Consider the following 18,058-nt stretch of genomic DNA (forward strand, 5'->3'; position numbering starts at 1 on the left):
GTACTCTCAGATTTCAAGGTATAGAGACAGTTAGCCCTTTAAAAAGAGGTGGGGATAGAGACCAGTTGCTGCTCCAAAGGGAAGCTTTTTGGATCCATACACTCAATACTGAGTTTCCTAAGGGATTGAATGAGGAATTATTACTGAACTGCTTTTTGTAATTTGTTTATTTATTTTTTTGAAATTATTGGATTCTTTGTGGAAACTGCATGATGTAATGTTTTCTATTTTCTACTCACTGTTTAAAAACTTTTTAAAAAAAGAGAATGTAAACACATGATGTCATTTCCTGATGAGACTCAGCTGCACTTGATTGCAGCTCATCTTTATATGTCACTTCCGCCCAGGGAAGTTCAGTTTAGAGACGCTGAGGAAGGCCACACGGCCGAAACCGGTCCGTCTATTCGGTGAGATGCTGTGAAATAATGATTTAATAAATCTACAAGAAACTACTCCAGAGAGTGCGGATATTCCCTTTTTTCCTGTTACTTACTTGAATCCTGCACCCAGTAAACTAAAAGACTTTATTACTCTCGCAGAGAGCGCGTCATCTCCAGACGGTTTTGTACCGACTAGGAGATTTGTCCACAAATGTAGGGTTGCCAACTCCCAGAGATTCAAATACAGCGGCAGAGATTTTCTTTTTCTTTTTTTTTTAACTCTGAAATGCATAGACAACTTTGGCACAGTTATATACCATAGAGGAAGTTCTAACATGCAGAATGTTACAGAATGTCACATCTCAACTAATGGGTTTAACACTGTTGTTCTTCCCGTTATTTGTTTAAAGAACAAGTGTGGTTGCACTGATGCGAGTCACGAGGAATCCACTGGGAAATGAATTCCATCTTACCAATGATATAATATTTTGTGATGTCAAGTGAAGCATGACCAATCCTGTCTGTTTGGACATTATATTGTCCAATCAGTTGGACAATTACCACCCGAAAAACTTCAGTCAAAATGTTAGAAACTCTTTAAGATTTAGAACAGTTCTCTAAAATAGCACATTTCTGAAAAAATCCCTGGGATCCCTGGCCAATAAGCTTTAGTTTAGTATTAGAAACGGCTCATCATGTCTCCGTCCGTCTGTCCGGCCGGCCGTGTACGCTTTTTTGCGGTCTATGGGTTTGCCGCTCTGACATCACTGTGATGTCAGGGGAACCACACTAAAATGACCCCTTTTATGCCCATATATGGAGATCCCTGATGTAATAAATATTAAGCCCATATCTAACAGGACATCATATGGGAATGCTCATTATGTACCTGTTGTGGCAACCACACGTTTCTTTGATGTTTCACAATGATTTATTAGAACATGCATTAAATGTTAATTAATTTCAATTTGTAGATGCACAACATGTAAAGTTATGTTGAATGTTATTGCAATATTGTAAATATTATGGTGAAAGGCAACGTTTTTGTCCATTTTGAGTATACAAGAAATTACACAATTCACGACAGACCACACCGAAATGTATAAGATAGCAGGTCAAAGAATAACAGCAAGACTAAGAATAAGAACATTTACAACATTGAAAATGTGTCATGCTAAATAGACAATATGACAATAAAATTGAATATAACATGTCAATGCTGATGGTAAACTGTACCGTCCTGGGTATTATCTAGTAATGGAAATGATATGTGTAATCAGTAAACAAGAAGCACTCTGGTATGGTCAAATATTTTGAAAACAAATAATACAATGTGTGTAATAACATTAACATGTATGTAATTACTGTACAACTCTTGAGTTTCACTAGTGAGGCACTACAGGTCTATTTCTTCATTGTCAAATTAGTTTTTATACCAAGCTGCACAGGCACATCCACATGCTCCACAAATCCGAGGCAAGACGATGCCCTGTACTGCACTAATTTCTACTGGCCTTGCATCCACTAAGTTCCAAGCATCTGGCCTGAAGAGGTTCTTAAGTTTAAAGCTGGGGGACCAACCTGCCTTCTACCATGTGCCAGTCACAATTGATTGGTGAGGTTAGCTTTGGACACCCTCGTTGATAGTGGGTCCTCATGATGTGCAGAGTCGATGCATCACTTGTTGGCGGCAATGTATCAATAATGGCTTTCAGTTTTCAAAACAGGCCACAGAAAACTGCATGAATTGATTTGCTGGTTGATTCGGGGTCATAGAGTGTGCATACAAACTGCCAATGAGATAGTACCGGTACTTGATACTTCATCCTCACCAAAGTTGGGCTGGATCTATTTCCAGGCTCTCTTTTTCCCTATAGTGAACTGGCAGTGAGAGCATTAAATGCAAACAGATCATTTAGTATCTCACTTGACATTTTGATATCTTGAACTTTTTTCATGTATCCAAATGTCTTGTCTCAGTTGGTATGCAAACACAAGAATCAACACCAGCACATCTGTGTCTCTGCAGAGAATGATGAGCCTCTGATAGCCTTTGGTTGTTGCATCAGCTGACTGTATAAGTACAGTATGCGAGTAACAGCTTCTTTATACTTAATATGAAGCCTGCAGTTGAGGTACATCATTCACAGCTGCTAGCTACAGGCTAGACAACATGACAAGGGTTTAAACATTAATACTGGATGGGTTGTGCTTTTACCCCGAGGTGTTCTCTTGGGTCAAGTCAATATCATCTTTGGCCCTTGATAACCTGGTGTGATGCACACACAGAATTTTCTCAACCCCACTGAATAAAATTATAATAATCATCCAGTGTTCAATGAACGATCGTTCATGAACACGTTCATATTTTGAGATTAAAAGACCAATTACATATTCAATTTAACCAAAAACTCGATTCTTGATACAAACCTAAATAAAAGATGGGCTGATGGGATTTCCTCCAAGAGTACATACAATCTTTATTTAATAGTTCAGCAATAATAAGAAAGGACTTTATGGTATGACAATAGTTTAAGACATCAGTTAAAAAGCTCTATGCTCTATTATTAGTGCAACTACAATAAAAGGGAAATAAGGGAAAGGGAACACTGCAGGATGGCAGGCGTTGCCAACAGGAAGGGAGGGGAACTTCTGTAAGGGCCAAGCAACAAGTGCCCTACACAACCACCTTAAAGGTAAAAGCTAAAGCATTCAGTCAAGGAAAGCAGAGCATGCAAGGGAGGATGAGTGCAACATACTGATACTGATGTTCACAGCCATAGAATATCAGAAAACCAGTATGACTATATTTATTGGGAGAAATACAATCAAAGGTTTAGGTTAAAATGAAAAAAAAAAAAAAAAAAAAAAAAAATATATATATATATATATATATATATATATATATATATATATATATATATATATATATATATATATTATATATATATATATATACTATTAAACTGAAAGAAAAGGAATTACTGAAACAAAACCCAAACCCCATTACTTAGAACAGGGGTCTTCAATGTTTTCAGGCCAAGGACCCCTTAGTTGAGAGAGAGATGAACCAGGGACCCCCACAACGGTTTCATACAGTAGATTCCATTTAGTTTCATTGTTTGACAGCACAATCATCAGTGTATTTTGGATTCTTGGATTCTCAGATATGTAACCACTTGAACTGTCAATACTTATTAAACTTGACCTTTCACTCTGTACTTAGTCTGCTCTTTTTCCCCTCTACAGTGCACCAAACCTCTTTGCCAAAAATTGCCGATCTACAAGCTCACAACGCCTCGTGCAGGGAGGTGTTGTGAGCTTGTAGATCTGCTATTTTTGTCTACAGTTCTCAGAATATGGAGAATAGGGTTCAAGTTGTTAATATAAAAAAGGATTGGAAGATTTGGAGGACCCCCTGTAGTAACTCTGAGGACCCCCTAGGGGTCCCGGACCCCCTGTTGAAGACCCCTGACTTAGAATAAACCTACCCAGCAGGCATGGCCCACAACAGCTTCAACCTGCTACCACAGGGACAACATGTGGTAAATTAATTATGACAGAGCCTATTTAGAAATATTCCACAGCGTCTTTAGCCGGCTACACTGCCGGCCGCTGGTTCTGGCCCGAACGTGGTGGCGATATTTTTAAATAGGCTCTGTCATAGTGAATTGACCACACATATATGACGTTCAAATAACTAAATACAATATCTTAAAAGTAAATTCTGTACCCCCCAAAAAAGAAGTTTGAGTGAACTCATTGAGTGCCAATCCCGAACTAGTTCGGCTTTATTAGCGTATCGTAGAGTGCCGATCCCGAACAAGTTCGGCTTTTTTTTTTTTTTTTTTTTTTTAAATTTTTTTTTTTTTTTTTTTTTTTTTTTTGGACCCCATCAAATCTGGTGAACATGATTTCAATCGCGATTTTGCATGTTCCACCCCCATACAACCCCATCTAACATACAGGGCAGCCATTTTTGTTTACATTACATGTAAAACATAATGGCGATTATCTCAAGAATGCCTGAACGGATTTCCAATCGGATTTTTTTGTTTGAAAGCTGTGAACAAACTGCACAAATCCACTCCAATGCAATCCAGGATTGCATTGGATTTTTTAGAGCTCATTCTTCTCTGTTTTTTTCCCATGCATGAGGTGTGCAAGGTTTAATCATGGCTAAGTTGACGAAAATAAGGCTTCTAAAATGCTTGGTAGCCAATAGCTAACTTCAAGCTAACTTCATCCTCTTCCTGTACATGCACAAAGGAAAGTGTTCAGGCAAGTAGGGCTTGGGCTTGGGCTCCAGGGCTTGGGCATGCATTACCAGCATATCTCTATTATTCTCTGGTCACTGGGCGCCCTCTAGTGGTGATAGGCTGGCACTCAATGTTAAGAAGCTAAAGAATACAGCAGTGAAAATAACAATGTCTGCCGTTCTGCTTTTTTTGTTTCCATTCGGAAGCCCTCGGCTCGGTTCCGCACTCAGCAGTGCTGTCCCATTTCACAGGCAAAACGTGTGTCCTACGCGCACTCCACAGGGCAATACCCTACCCTACCCTACCCTAGCTAGGCTCGCACTTTAAAGGGTTTGCACTCTGAATTGAGAAGGGGCTATTGTCTGTGCCTGTTTTGAGTTCCTGCACTTGTGTCCTACCAACACCTGTTCTTGACACATTCATGCACGCAGATCTTATACTTGACAATATGATTATAGTTTTTCCCCCATATTTTTCACACAATTATCCTGACCAAAATATGTGTGGTACACCAATTCATTTGAAAATGTGCTTATAAGGTACAAACATGGAATCACTTAAATTTTTTGTAAAGTAAATTCTGTTTCACAAGAACCCTCACAATGTTAATTGACAGCAGTGCACCCCAATACAATTGAAGCAATTGATCAGAATGTACACACAGGCATTGACCATTATGCGCCAGACTGCGATGCCCGTTTTTCACTTTCACAAATTGAATGCTGTTTATTAAACATGCTTAGAATAGAAAAATCACACCCATGTGAAAGTGAGCCCTGCTCAGGTCACACTTCACACTAAAAAATACTGTGAAGAAATAGTGCAGGTTTGAGTAGCACGCTAAGGACAGTATGATGATGTATAGATATGTGCCCATTCATCATTAGTGTGGTTGCCAAAGGGCAAACACACTACACACAGTACTCACCCAACTTTATTCTTTATAGAGTACATTTTAGCCAATGAGGAAGCAGCGTTCTTGTGACGACACTAAAGGCAACACACTATAGTTCTTGCCCAACTTGCCAAAGTAACTCCAAACCCCAACTTTATAGAATAACCCCAAAACCCCAAAAGTCCGACATGAGTATCTGATACAATGATAATAAACTAATAATGATAAATGTATTTGTATAGCACCTTTCATGACATGAAATGCAGCTCAAAGTGCTTTACAGAGCAAAAGTGAAGCAGAAGTGCTCAACAGAAAAGTACAAATGATTATCAATAAAGCAGAAAAGTAAAAACATAAGAACAACATTAATAACATTTAAAACCATAAAACAAACATACCACTACCCCTGAGTATGATATACACAGGTTCATCATTTGGGGAAATCTCATTCTCCTCTGCATCAGATCACATCAGATCAACAGGGGACTCATTGTTCAGTTAAGCAATATGGAGAGGGTGTGTGTTATCATGATTATCGGCACGCCTGTGTTGCTGCAGGAATGATCCGATAGCGAGTTCCGTAGGCAGCACTGCCCTCACCTTAAAATAAACTTGTGAGGATCTACAATACTTGCTTACAAGTTGTCTTGGCTGCAACGCCATGTGTCGATTGTAATTTTGAAAACAAATAACTTCAGAATGGAAGAGGAAAGATTTTGTTTTATCCACACACCCTAAAATGAAGAGGGAAGCTTTTCATCAACACACAAGTAAGCTTTGTCGAGCCATGAGGCCCACATGTTTCTATAGCGTGAGGCAGCTTATGTGGGCTACAAGTACACCCCCTGGACATGACACTAGTATGTTGCAGGGACTTATTCCCAATACAACCCTTGAGGCTGAGTGCCAAGCATCCACACACACACACACACACACACACACACACACACACACACACACACACACACACACACACACACACACACACACACACACACACACACACACACACACACACACACACACACCCTAAAATGTGACCCTAATAGTGATGTGGGTGTGGTAAAGCATGACATTTGACCCCTGAACACAAGACAGACCATTAGAATAGAGGAATGATGTTTTATTGTTCCTAAATGTTTTGGGTAAAAATGTATGTTTTTGTTCTATTTAGTTTACACTACAGTACATTATGTTCTATTAAACATGATGACATCGCACGTTAGATTCAATTTCAACCTTACCTATAGGCTACATATACCGATATATTCCAAAACTTCTCCCAATTAGCCGTATTCATGGCCCGCCCACTCAGCAAATTTCTCAGCTTCCCCCGGGTGCTGAAGTCAATTTAGAAGGGGAAACTATAACAGAAATAGATGGACTTAAAGCCAACAAATCATTATTTCGAACGGTAAAGTAAATTATAATGCTTTGTGCCTTTTACTATCTTGTGTTCTTGATCATTCTAGCCGTATTTTATACTTTACTATTCGGAAATTGCATTAAATTTGTGATTTCTGTGTTATCTCTATTAGCTTAGCAGGGGTTTACCCCTTCAAAATGTGACTTCAGCACCCGTGGGATGCTGAATGGGCGGGCCGTGAATAGGGCTAATTTAAAAATAATAACAAAGAAAATCAACATTTCTTAAATTTTACTTTTCCCAGCCTCCTTTATTTCCCATCTTCCTCTCCCCTCTCCTACACCACCTTGTGCTCCTCTCCTCCCTGCTATATGTCTCCTCCTTCTCTCCAGGGGCGTCAATTGGGTATGGCTGGGGTATGCAGCTGCCATATCCTGGATCCAGGGGGGAAAATAAAAGTTACTTTTACAATATAAATCCATGAATGTCTCTTTGTCTATCTGTGCTGGTTATTATGTTGTTAAATTACAGTAAAATATTTAAAACTAATGCAAAATTTAACAAAATGTTCACTTTAACAAGGTATTATAATTATATTCTCCACACTTTTATTCTCCCCATCTTGACAAGATGGTATATTCCCAGGTTCCGCAGGTCAGCTGCACAGGTGCAATTCATTATTGTTAATTGTGGCACGTTTACTAACATGCCAAGTTTAGCTGCACTTGAACAACCGTTCCAGGCTGCCATATCCAGCCCAAAAAACTGTAGAAACCTGTGTAAAAAACTTTTTTTTTAGACATTGTGAAAATAGCCGATCTACATGCTGCACAACGCCTCGCAGCGCGAGGTGTTGTGAGCATGTAGATCTGCTATTTTCACAATAGAACTGTGTTTTCCAAAAGGTAATGCCTATTTTCCATGAGGAATCCCATCTTTGCCATACCCTAGCTTTTGCTGAACTGACGCCACTGCTTCTCTCCTAGGCTTCTCTCTCCTCCTCCTTGGCCTGTTGGTTGATGTTCTTGGAGGCCCTGATGGCAGACTTCATGGCGGTCTCTATCCAGGCGTGGGGAAAGGCGGTGTGATCCCCGGCGAAGTGCACCCTGCGCTCGCTGGCAAACATCTCCTTGGCGAATTCGAGGTGCTGGAAGGGATTGAAGAGGGCAAACGCCCCCAGGCTGTAAGGATCTGAGCCCCATTTCTTCACCACCACCCCAGTACACAGGGACCTGAGACCAGAGCAATGTTAGGTTAGCAAGGCAAGGTTATCAACCTTGCCTACTGTTCAGGCAAGGTAGAGAGGTGTGTAATTCTCTCTCTCTCACTTTTCCTCACACACACACACACACGCACGCACACACGCACACACGCATGCGTATGAAATGTAGCTATATTAAAGGAGTAGTTCACCCACAGATTGACTTTTTTTCTATTGATTACTCATGCCATGGAGACTTGAGTTCAATAATATTTTTTTGTTTTTTGTTGCATTCCTAAGACAGTAATTTGATTACAATAAAGTTACCCCCATTGAGCAGTGAAGTCTGATGTCATTTACCCATCCTACCTGGTTCCCGTTTTTTTCCCCCCATTCTGAATTCCCATAGACTTTTTTTCATATGGCGTCATATAAGAACAGTGTTCCAAACACAAACAAATGATCTCCACGGTTTGACTCATATCGATATGAAGAATCAACTGATGATGAGAAAACGCTAATATTATTGTCAACAAATTAGTTAAATTTTCGCTAGAAACAGGCTTTATCAAATATGAGTGACTGACTATCATAAATTATACAGAGCCACCTCCCCGACAATATCGAGGACACCGTTTGTTTATTTTTGGATCGCAGTGCTTATATGAGACGATTTTAAGATGACTCAATGTTATTCTCCATAGAGAAATTACTTCTATGAACCGGGGGATGAGCGAGTGACATCATGACTTCGCTGCTCAATTGATTCCGGATGGGTCAACTACTCAGAGGGTGAACTACTCTTTTAATAAACATCAGTAAAGGTCAGTATTCATTTGATGGATATTATTTCCTCCTACTATTTGTATGAATATAGAAAATATTGATTATATTGGAGGGGGGATCCCTGATCTCCATATATGTCTATAGCTGACCTATGACATTACATTGTTGTGATATCACATCCTCCGTCCTTTTCCCTTGTATGCCCATATGGAGATCCCTGATGTCATCAATATTAAGCCCATACAGTAGCACTATGACATCTACGTCAGACGTAAGTCATATCCATATTTTGGATAAAAAATGTTTTGTTCAACTTAAACAACCAACCACAACTCGAATCACACTTGCAAATGAATTCCGTCCTGTGCAAATTCTGTCCTGCGCAACCTCGCCCTTCAGGTGTCTTACTGGTAATGATAATAAATCACCTGATGCGCTCCCCATGAATCTTCACCAGGTCATTCAGCATGGCCTCCTTCAGGTCCTCGTCACTCATGCCCTGGAGGAGGGTGGAGTCATCAGACCAGGTGTAGGAGGCCAGCAGCACACCTATGTCCTTGTTTGTGAAGTTGTGGCTGCGTGGGAAATTGGCAGGAATTAGTCAACCAACCAAACAGAAACTATTTAGTTAATTGAAATGAAAACATAAAGACAAGGCTTTCCAAATAAACAATAAAAACTAAATAAAATCGAGGAAAATGGCCATTCTTACAGAAAGCTATTATTGTATCCGTAGGAGATGCAAGGGAAAGGAGCGCTTGTTTTTGGTGATAACGACGGAGGAGTGCTGTCTCAAACAGACTAGAGCCACGTGAGACACCTTCAGAGCGAGTTAAAGCGAGCGAGTCGCCGTGTCGAGCGTTGTGAAGCCGACTCAGCGCCGTTAGAAGTTGGCAACCAGGGGGCCAGAATAGTAAACCTCCCCCCGCCCCCCTGACTTTCGGCACCTCTGCGCGTTCCAAGTGAACATAGCGGAGCTCTCCCTACCTCCGGTTCTGCCAGTCACAAGCCGTGGCAAACCACAGATCTCCTACGGACACCATTATCGCTTACAGTAAGGCATTCCGATGTGCATGTTTTAAAGGGTTAGTTCAGATTTTAGGACAGAGGGGTCAAGGTTTAACAAACGTAGTGCTATATGGTAGGAATAGGTCAACAATACAAATACATACAAATGACGCACACCATGCTCCATTATTGTAATAAATAAAACAGATTAACAAACTAAACGATCAAGCCCACTTAAAAATGAATAAAAAATAAACTGATTTTGAAAAAAACTAAACAACGTAAAAAGAATTAGGACATTTCAAAACCTTGGGTAGTAGATGAACCTGGCAGGAAGGTCTGTGACACTCTTCCCTCCCTTAATGCCGTCCTTCTCCCAGAACCTCTCACTGAAGGTGAGGACAACCTGCAATACATCAATAAATACCTTTTCATTATAGATGCAGTGCCATGATTTTTTTCTTCACTAAAACATTATTATGTTTATACTATATATTATACTTTCAAAAAAGAAAAAAAGAAAGAAAGAAAGTGTACAGAAAACTAGACCAGGTCACCTGGTTCTGCCAGACCCGCAATGAAAATCAGAATGCAAGGAAGGGGGGGGGGGGGGGGGGTAGTATGGCACTGAACTAACACATGAACACACAGGATTGTATAGGCTGAGCAGCTGGAAATGTTTCTGAGCTTGTAGATGGGCTGAGGAATTTATAGTGTCAGCAGCTCGTCAGCCAACTCAACTCAGCTGGTCCTGTACAGGTGACGGCACTCAAGGCAATCAGCCGAGCAAGGGAAGGGAGGGGCAGATGAGCAGTCAGAGGCAAACACAGGCACACTGAGGAAAAGAGGGACCGACCGACAGACAGACCGACAGACCGACAAAGCCTTTTGTAGGCCGACCCCCTGGGTCTGGCAAAGATTACTATTTTTTGTTTTTATGTGGCCACACCCACCAGTTCATTAGGTATGCCTGGTTGTCAGGTGGGTGGTAATCTCTCGAGACAGCCTCAGAGTCGCTACGCTTCTGAGTCTGTCACTGACAACGATCACAGAAGGGATTTTGGGCGGAACCCAAAATTTGGAGACAGGCAGCGCTTTTGACCAATCAAACATAGTAGGCGGGATCTAATGTGTGCGTCTGTATGCATTCCCCCTCGCGGATGGAAACAAACTCTTTTAAGTTGTACACATAATCATTGTGTTGCTAAATAAATCCGAATGGATCTACAAGCTCACAATGTGTCGCATTGCGATGTGTTGTGAGCTTGTAGTTTGCTATTTTCAAACATTTTCTACTTTTACTTTTAGTACTCTAAGTACATTTTGATGCCAATACTTGTGTACTTTTACTCAAGTAAAATTACGGAATTTTACTTGGAACAGAGTATTTCTACATACTTTTACTTAAGTAAAATATTTGAGTACTTTTTACACCACTGATTACGAGTGTACAGTTGTACACTCTTATGAGAAGTAAAGCATAACTTTATTAAGTACATGACCAAAAACATGTACACTATCACTCGATTTATTTTAAAGAATCCGCTCGAGTAATATAAGGCAACTGCAAACTTGCTGCAGGCATCTTTTGTTATGTTAAAAAGACGACCTGAATACATGACGGCTGTATGCTAACGCGCTAGCTTACTGCAGTTCGCCAAACAGTTGTACACTATCATAACATCCCATATTGATTTAAAACATTAATCCACTGTATTGCAAGTTGCAACACACCATTACATCCGAGGCTATAAAAACGTTTGCTTATTGTGGGTAAATCCGTCGTTGTTGGTCTTGGTCGCTGGTCAGCAGCAGATGATCCAACTTCATTCAGCGCAGCATATGGGGTAAAAACAATGGGGTCCTTGCTCCTTCTCTCTGGGAAAGCAGGATAACAGGCTTTTTCCAAATCCAGGCGGCAAAACATGCCAAAACATCTCGCCGTCGTCGCCGATCTATTAACATTTAAATACTTCAAAGTAACGCTATAGCCTACCAGAGCTAATCAGCTGTAACACTAGCATCCATGGCATGTTGCGTTGTTGTCTGTTGTGTTCCGTGAGTAGAGTAGCAGTTCCGCGATAGTAGTTTCTTGAGGGAACAGAACCAGGCTTACAGCCGGAAATAGTATGCAAATTTGTTCTCTGGAGCTCCGGGGGTCCTTGGAGGTTGTAGTTTGGCAGGTAAGGAGTGTGTGTGCAAAATTTGGCATGGATGGGGGCAACGGTTGTGGAGATATGAGCAGGGCAAAAGTGTGACGGACTCACTCACTGACTCACTCACTGACGGACAGCCGGTGGAGGTTTTGGTAGTAAATGCGACCTACGGTCGCAATAATACCAGTAAGACTCCCTAATCGGGAGATAAGCGACCGTTGGTCGCTTATCTCCACAATCTGTCGGTAGATAATGCCGGTCTTATATAAGGGTCAATGTGTACGGTGTGATGTCATACTGATGTCAGCAGTGTGATGTCATACTGATGTCAGCAGCTATGTCTCTATATATGGAGTTATATGTTGTTCGTGTCCAAATATGGGGCTTGTGAGGTCAGACTTAGTGAGATTCGTCGGTTATCTCCATATATGGAGGGATGTAGGGTAAAAAACATGGTTGCTATGGTAAACAGTTGGTTGCTAAGGTAAAAAAAACATGGTTGCTATGGTAAACAGTTGGTTGCTAGGGTAAAAAAAATGGTTGCTATGGTAAACAGTTGGTTGCTAGGGTAAAAAAACATGGTTGCTATGGTAAACAGTTGGTTGCTAGGGTAAACAGTTGGTTGCTAGGGTAAAACCATGGTTGCTAAGGTGGTTGCTAACGTACACTAACAGACCAGCAACAACAGACTGTTGCCACAGCATCGTACACAAAGGTTTGTGTACACATGTGGTGTGATGTCATACTGATGCGGAGATATGAGCAGGGCAAAGGTGACGTGTGACCGACCGACCGACCGACGGACGGCCGGTGGAGGTTTTGATACTAAACTGCGACCTACGGTCGCAATTAACATCAAAACAAAGGCCATATTAAGGGAGAAAGGATCGCTTTAGGAGGATCTATGAAGCCTGAGGTAACACATTTTCGGGTTTTGTCCCCCGTCATCAAACGATAAAGTCGACTTCAACTAAAGTTTTTGAGTCATTCCACGAAACCGGTACGATTTGGACATTTTTTTCTGGAAAATGTTATCGAAATTAATTACTTTTCTGAATAGCCCACACCATTAAGGACATATTTAACATGCAGAAAAACATATTTTCCCATCTCAGGCATTACATTAATATTTTTATATGGAATAATCCATTCAACAGGATTGACATTGATAACGGGGTTGAGTAGAACGGGATTGAGATTTTTTACTCAAGATGGCAATTACTCTACCTGTGGTGATTAAGAGTAGCCCACATGGCATGCATGACATTAGGAAATCAGATACATTGTTGAAATAACAAAGATAGATTTCACAAATGATTTTTTTCTATCTTTAATTCATGTAACAGAGTTGAGTTGTTAAGCTTTACGACCACACTATTAAAGTATAAATGACTATAAATAGGTGTAAAAAGTTGGGAAATGTCCTCTTTCTGCAGCATCTTGCTCAGAAGACTTGTAGAATGCCATTGCATGTTGTTGATGTCACTAAAGGAGCAGTTCATACTTTTTATAGAGAGGCGAATGACTTTGTAACGGGGTTGAGTGTGATTTGGGGACAGAGCTATATAATGTGATTTTAATGACAAATCATCTATCTATTAAAATACTAAACATGACCAGCAATAGAGTACATTGCTGGTTTTATGTGAATAGCATAATTTATGGATTATTTTACATTTTTTAGTCATATCTCAAGTCCATTTTCCTTAGCAGCCATCTGGGACATGAGAAAATGGACAAAATAGGTGGTGTCTACTGTCTACTAAAAAAAGGGAAGACAATTTCTGGAATTAGGATCAAATGTATGTAAGTTTTACACAATATTAAAGGGAACATTTCAATCAATGATAAAAAAGCTTTTAAAAATCTATTTTGGTGACCAAATAGATAAAATACAGCTAAAATGATTAGAGGGACCTCAAATCGTACCGGTTTCGTGGAATGACTAAACTGAGTCGAGTTGACTAGCAAAAATCACAAGTCGTCAATGCTCAGCGTGCGTGCGTGTGTGAGCACCTTGGTAGAGCTTGTGTAGTGCACCATCCTCAGAGCGTAGCTCTTCTTCAGGGACAGAGGAGGATGGAACTCAATTAGTTGTGTAGCCTTGGCCGTGGCTGTCACCAACACATAGTCTGCTTTCAACTCAGTCAATCTGCTTGCACCTGCATGATGGATGGATGGATGGATGGATGGATGGATAGATGGATAGATAGATAGATAGATAGATAGATAGATAGATAGATAACATTTCTGACAAAAGACAGTGACCAAAGTCAACCAATCACCAGCTGTGTTTACCTAGCCTGGTTTCAGACTCTGCGCTGGTGCTTGAGTCTGACATTGTCCCATTGACAAGAGCTTTCAAAGGGGAGGGGATTTAAAATTTGAAATTTCCAATCACAAGAGATCTGGTGGGAGGGGTTGTGTTTGACTTGTGTACACAAAACATTCCCCCCAACCCCTCCCCTCTACGACAGGCACCAAACAGGTAATGTCATTGATTAGAGAGAATCACTAACGACTGCAGTTCAGAACCCTTTTGAAGTTCAAAGGGAGCAATTAAGAACACTGGTGAGCCACCCCTCCCTCCACTGTTTCTGTTGATTTTCAAAAGTTAGACCCACCCCTCCTCCGTCTTGCATTGATTTAATTGGTCGGTTCCAGGTCGGTTTGCCAAAAACCGATAGAAAGAGGCGCGTCATATGACAAAACCAGACCAAGAGAAGCAGTCCACTCAGAGAGTGGGCGGGTCTATTGGCTGGAGCCAGGCAAGTGTTTACCTGTTTTCTGGTAGGACACAGTCACGCGGCTCACGCCCTTGCTTGATTGGGTGATTTTCTTGACCTTGGAGTTGAGGCGGATGGTGGCGTTCAGGACTCTGACGAAGGCGTTGGAGATGTGGTCCATCCCTCCTGTCGCCTCATAGTACCTGAAACACACAAAGGTCAAAGGTCAGAACAAAAGACAAGAGTAGAAGGTAGAATCAGGGGCATAGTTCCGCCGATTTAAAGCACTTCTTCGTGTGCTGTATTTCGGGAGGCTCAACACCACATTCTCCCATGTATCCCTGCGGTTCCATGTGACCGTTGGCAGCCAATAGCATTCTTATGATTCCTGGGGTACCATTCAATCAATGATGGCGACACCCATACAAGGGACAAAAAAACGTCATTTTCGCAGCATAGAAACCAATGGCTTCGCTTCGTCCACATTTTTTTTTACAGTCTATGGGTAGAATAGATCAGTGATTCATTTGAATTGATTTGACTCTCATTTTGGATCTCTTTTAGTCCATTGGCTAATCTTCTAAGAGATAGGAGATAAGATAAACCAGTAAGACTCCCTAATCGGGAGTCCACAAATAGGGCAAAAATGTGTTTTTCCAAAATCTTCCTGATCCATGTTGATGACATGAGTGTAGACATACTGTGTAGTGATTTTCGTGATTTTAGGGCAAAATCTGTAGGAGCAGTGTCCAAAAATGTGTTTTTAAAAATCAGCCTGAAGGTGGCGCTATATGGGAGAGATTCATGTTGATGGGATGAGTGTAGACATACTGTGTAGCGATTTGCGTGATTTTAGGGCAAAAACTGTAGGAGCAGTGTCCAAAAATGTGTTTTAAAAATCGGCCTGAAGGTGGCGCTAGAAGAGGGCCATGTGAGAAATGAGGGGTGGGGTGTCCGCGTTGCCTTGGCGGACAAATAGGTACCGGCCCCGGCTCTCCCGGACGCTCCTAGCCCGAGTTACGGCATTTTATGTGAGCTGCAGTGGAGGGGGTCCTCCACTGGGGGCGTCACCACTTTTGCATCCGTTCTGGAGCACCAGGAGTGGGTGGTCCCCGGGAATTCCCCGTGAGCAGCCCCGTTGGGGTGGTCATTTGGTCATTTTTGCACATTTGGTCATTTTTTACACTTGGGGGTCCCCCAGGGACCTGGGGGTCCCTGGAGCTCCGGGGGTCCTTGGAGGTTGTAGTTTGGCAGGTAAGGAGTGTGTGTGCAAAATGTGGCATGGATGGGAGCAACGGTTGTGGAGATATGAGCAGGGCAAAAGTGTGACGTGTGACGTGTGACTCACGGACGGACATTTTTTTAAACCTGGGGGTCCCCCAGGTCCTGGAGCTCCGGGGGTCCTTGGAGGTTGTAGTTTGGCAGGTAAGGAGTGTGTGTGCAACATTTGGCATGGATGGGGGCAACGGTTGTGGAGATATGAGCAGGGCAAAAGTGTGACGTGTGAGGTGTCACTGACGGACGGACGGACGGACAGCCGGTGGAGGTTTTGGTAGTAAATGCGACCTACGGTCGCAATAATACAAATCAGTATATTAAGCATGTATAATCATAAAAATACAACTTACTTAGTGAAGTCGTTAATGTCATTCTTCAAATACAGTGTCTCTGTCAGAGCTGTGGGAAAAGATACATGATACATAATGGGTCTCAGTCTCACTCATTACTTGCGTCATCAGCATGCAAGCAGGCCGGGTGATGATAGTTGTCTGGGTAGGTGGATATGTGGGTAGGTATATGTACTGTATGTGGCCATATCTTGCTCGCAGCATAGCTTGAAAACGCCTATGACGTTCATATTTGGTACATAATAGGTCTACATATGTGTATGGTATTTCACCACCAGAGTGCAGAAAACACAAAGCTCTACTATATTTTGACTTGTCATTGCAGAAAAGTCACAGGTGGAAGTAATAACATTAATGAGGGTTGAATTGCATTTAGGTGAGAATTTGGGTCCCCATCTGGAATCAATGGGGGTACATTTATTGTAGTACATTTGTGTCTTAGGAATGTGACAAAAAACTAAATATATTATTGAACTCAAGTCTCGGCGTGAGTAATCAACAGAAAAAAATCACACCAGTGTGAACTGAGCGGTGGTGTCCATTAATTTCAAGGTGTCTGTGTGTGTTTATATATATATATATATATATATATATATATATATATATATATATATATATATATATATATTGGCCACACATCGGTATCGGCCGATGTTTGCCATTATCGGTCAATATCGGTATCGGCAAATAAAGCTGACATTAACCGATGGCAGTAGCTGATATTTATCAATTGTTGATAAGCATACATTTTGCGCTGGCTATGTATACATATATATATATATATATATATATATATATATATATATATATATATATATATATATATAGTCCATCTGTCTGTCAATCTTTGTTGGGCATACCCTCGTAGAAGATGGAGCTGATACCAAGCAGATCTCCAATCATCTTGATGGCTCCAGTACTGAGATTTCCCTGTTCCAAGTACCCCTGTCATAGACAAACAGCTAAGTATGGAACACAGGGTTCTTCTTTTCCATTTCTTGAAAAGAAACAGTTTTAAGAAAATAAAATGATGTAACAACAGGACTCACCAGTGCAGCTGGGCCGACAGAGCCAGTGTAACATGCTACATATTCTACACAGAATACATGACAGACTGGGATCATTTCTCACTTACAGTATAATTTTGAACAAATGTGTAAATCGTATGTAATGTTAATGTCTGGTTGCATATACTGTAGGCCTATATGGCGGTCAAGAGGTGCACACTAGAGGTCTTCACGGGTCCAATTTTAACTACCCGAACCCAAAAGGACCCGGGGAAAATGGAGCCAGACCCATTTGGCCCCGTCTATAACTTGGAATATCAGAACCGTTACCCGTCTCGCCCCGAAACGTGACGGACCCGGTCCGACGGCCCCATACTATTAATAGGCAAATTAGATCTGATACCCGCGCAGAACGAGAGGTCCGAGACCCGAACCTGTGGCCCCGAAATGACGGAATACCAACGTTATTATTAAGAGTTGTATGAGACTTCTTTCTTACCTAAACGTCGCCATGGTTGCAGCTGCTGCTGTCAGCGGCGCTGCGTCTCTCGAAAAAAACATGATCTTTTCCCAGACCAGTTGGAGACCAAGTCAATCAATGCGGACAGTTTGTAAATACAAATACATCCATGTTGTCTTTATTCCT

This window comes from Nannobrachium achirus (genome assembly GCF_963921795.1).
Source record: "Nannobrachium achirus genome assembly, chromosome: 3".
NCBI classification, from domain to species: Eukaryota; Metazoa; Chordata; class Actinopteri; order Myctophiformes; family Myctophidae; genus Nannobrachium; species Nannobrachium achirus.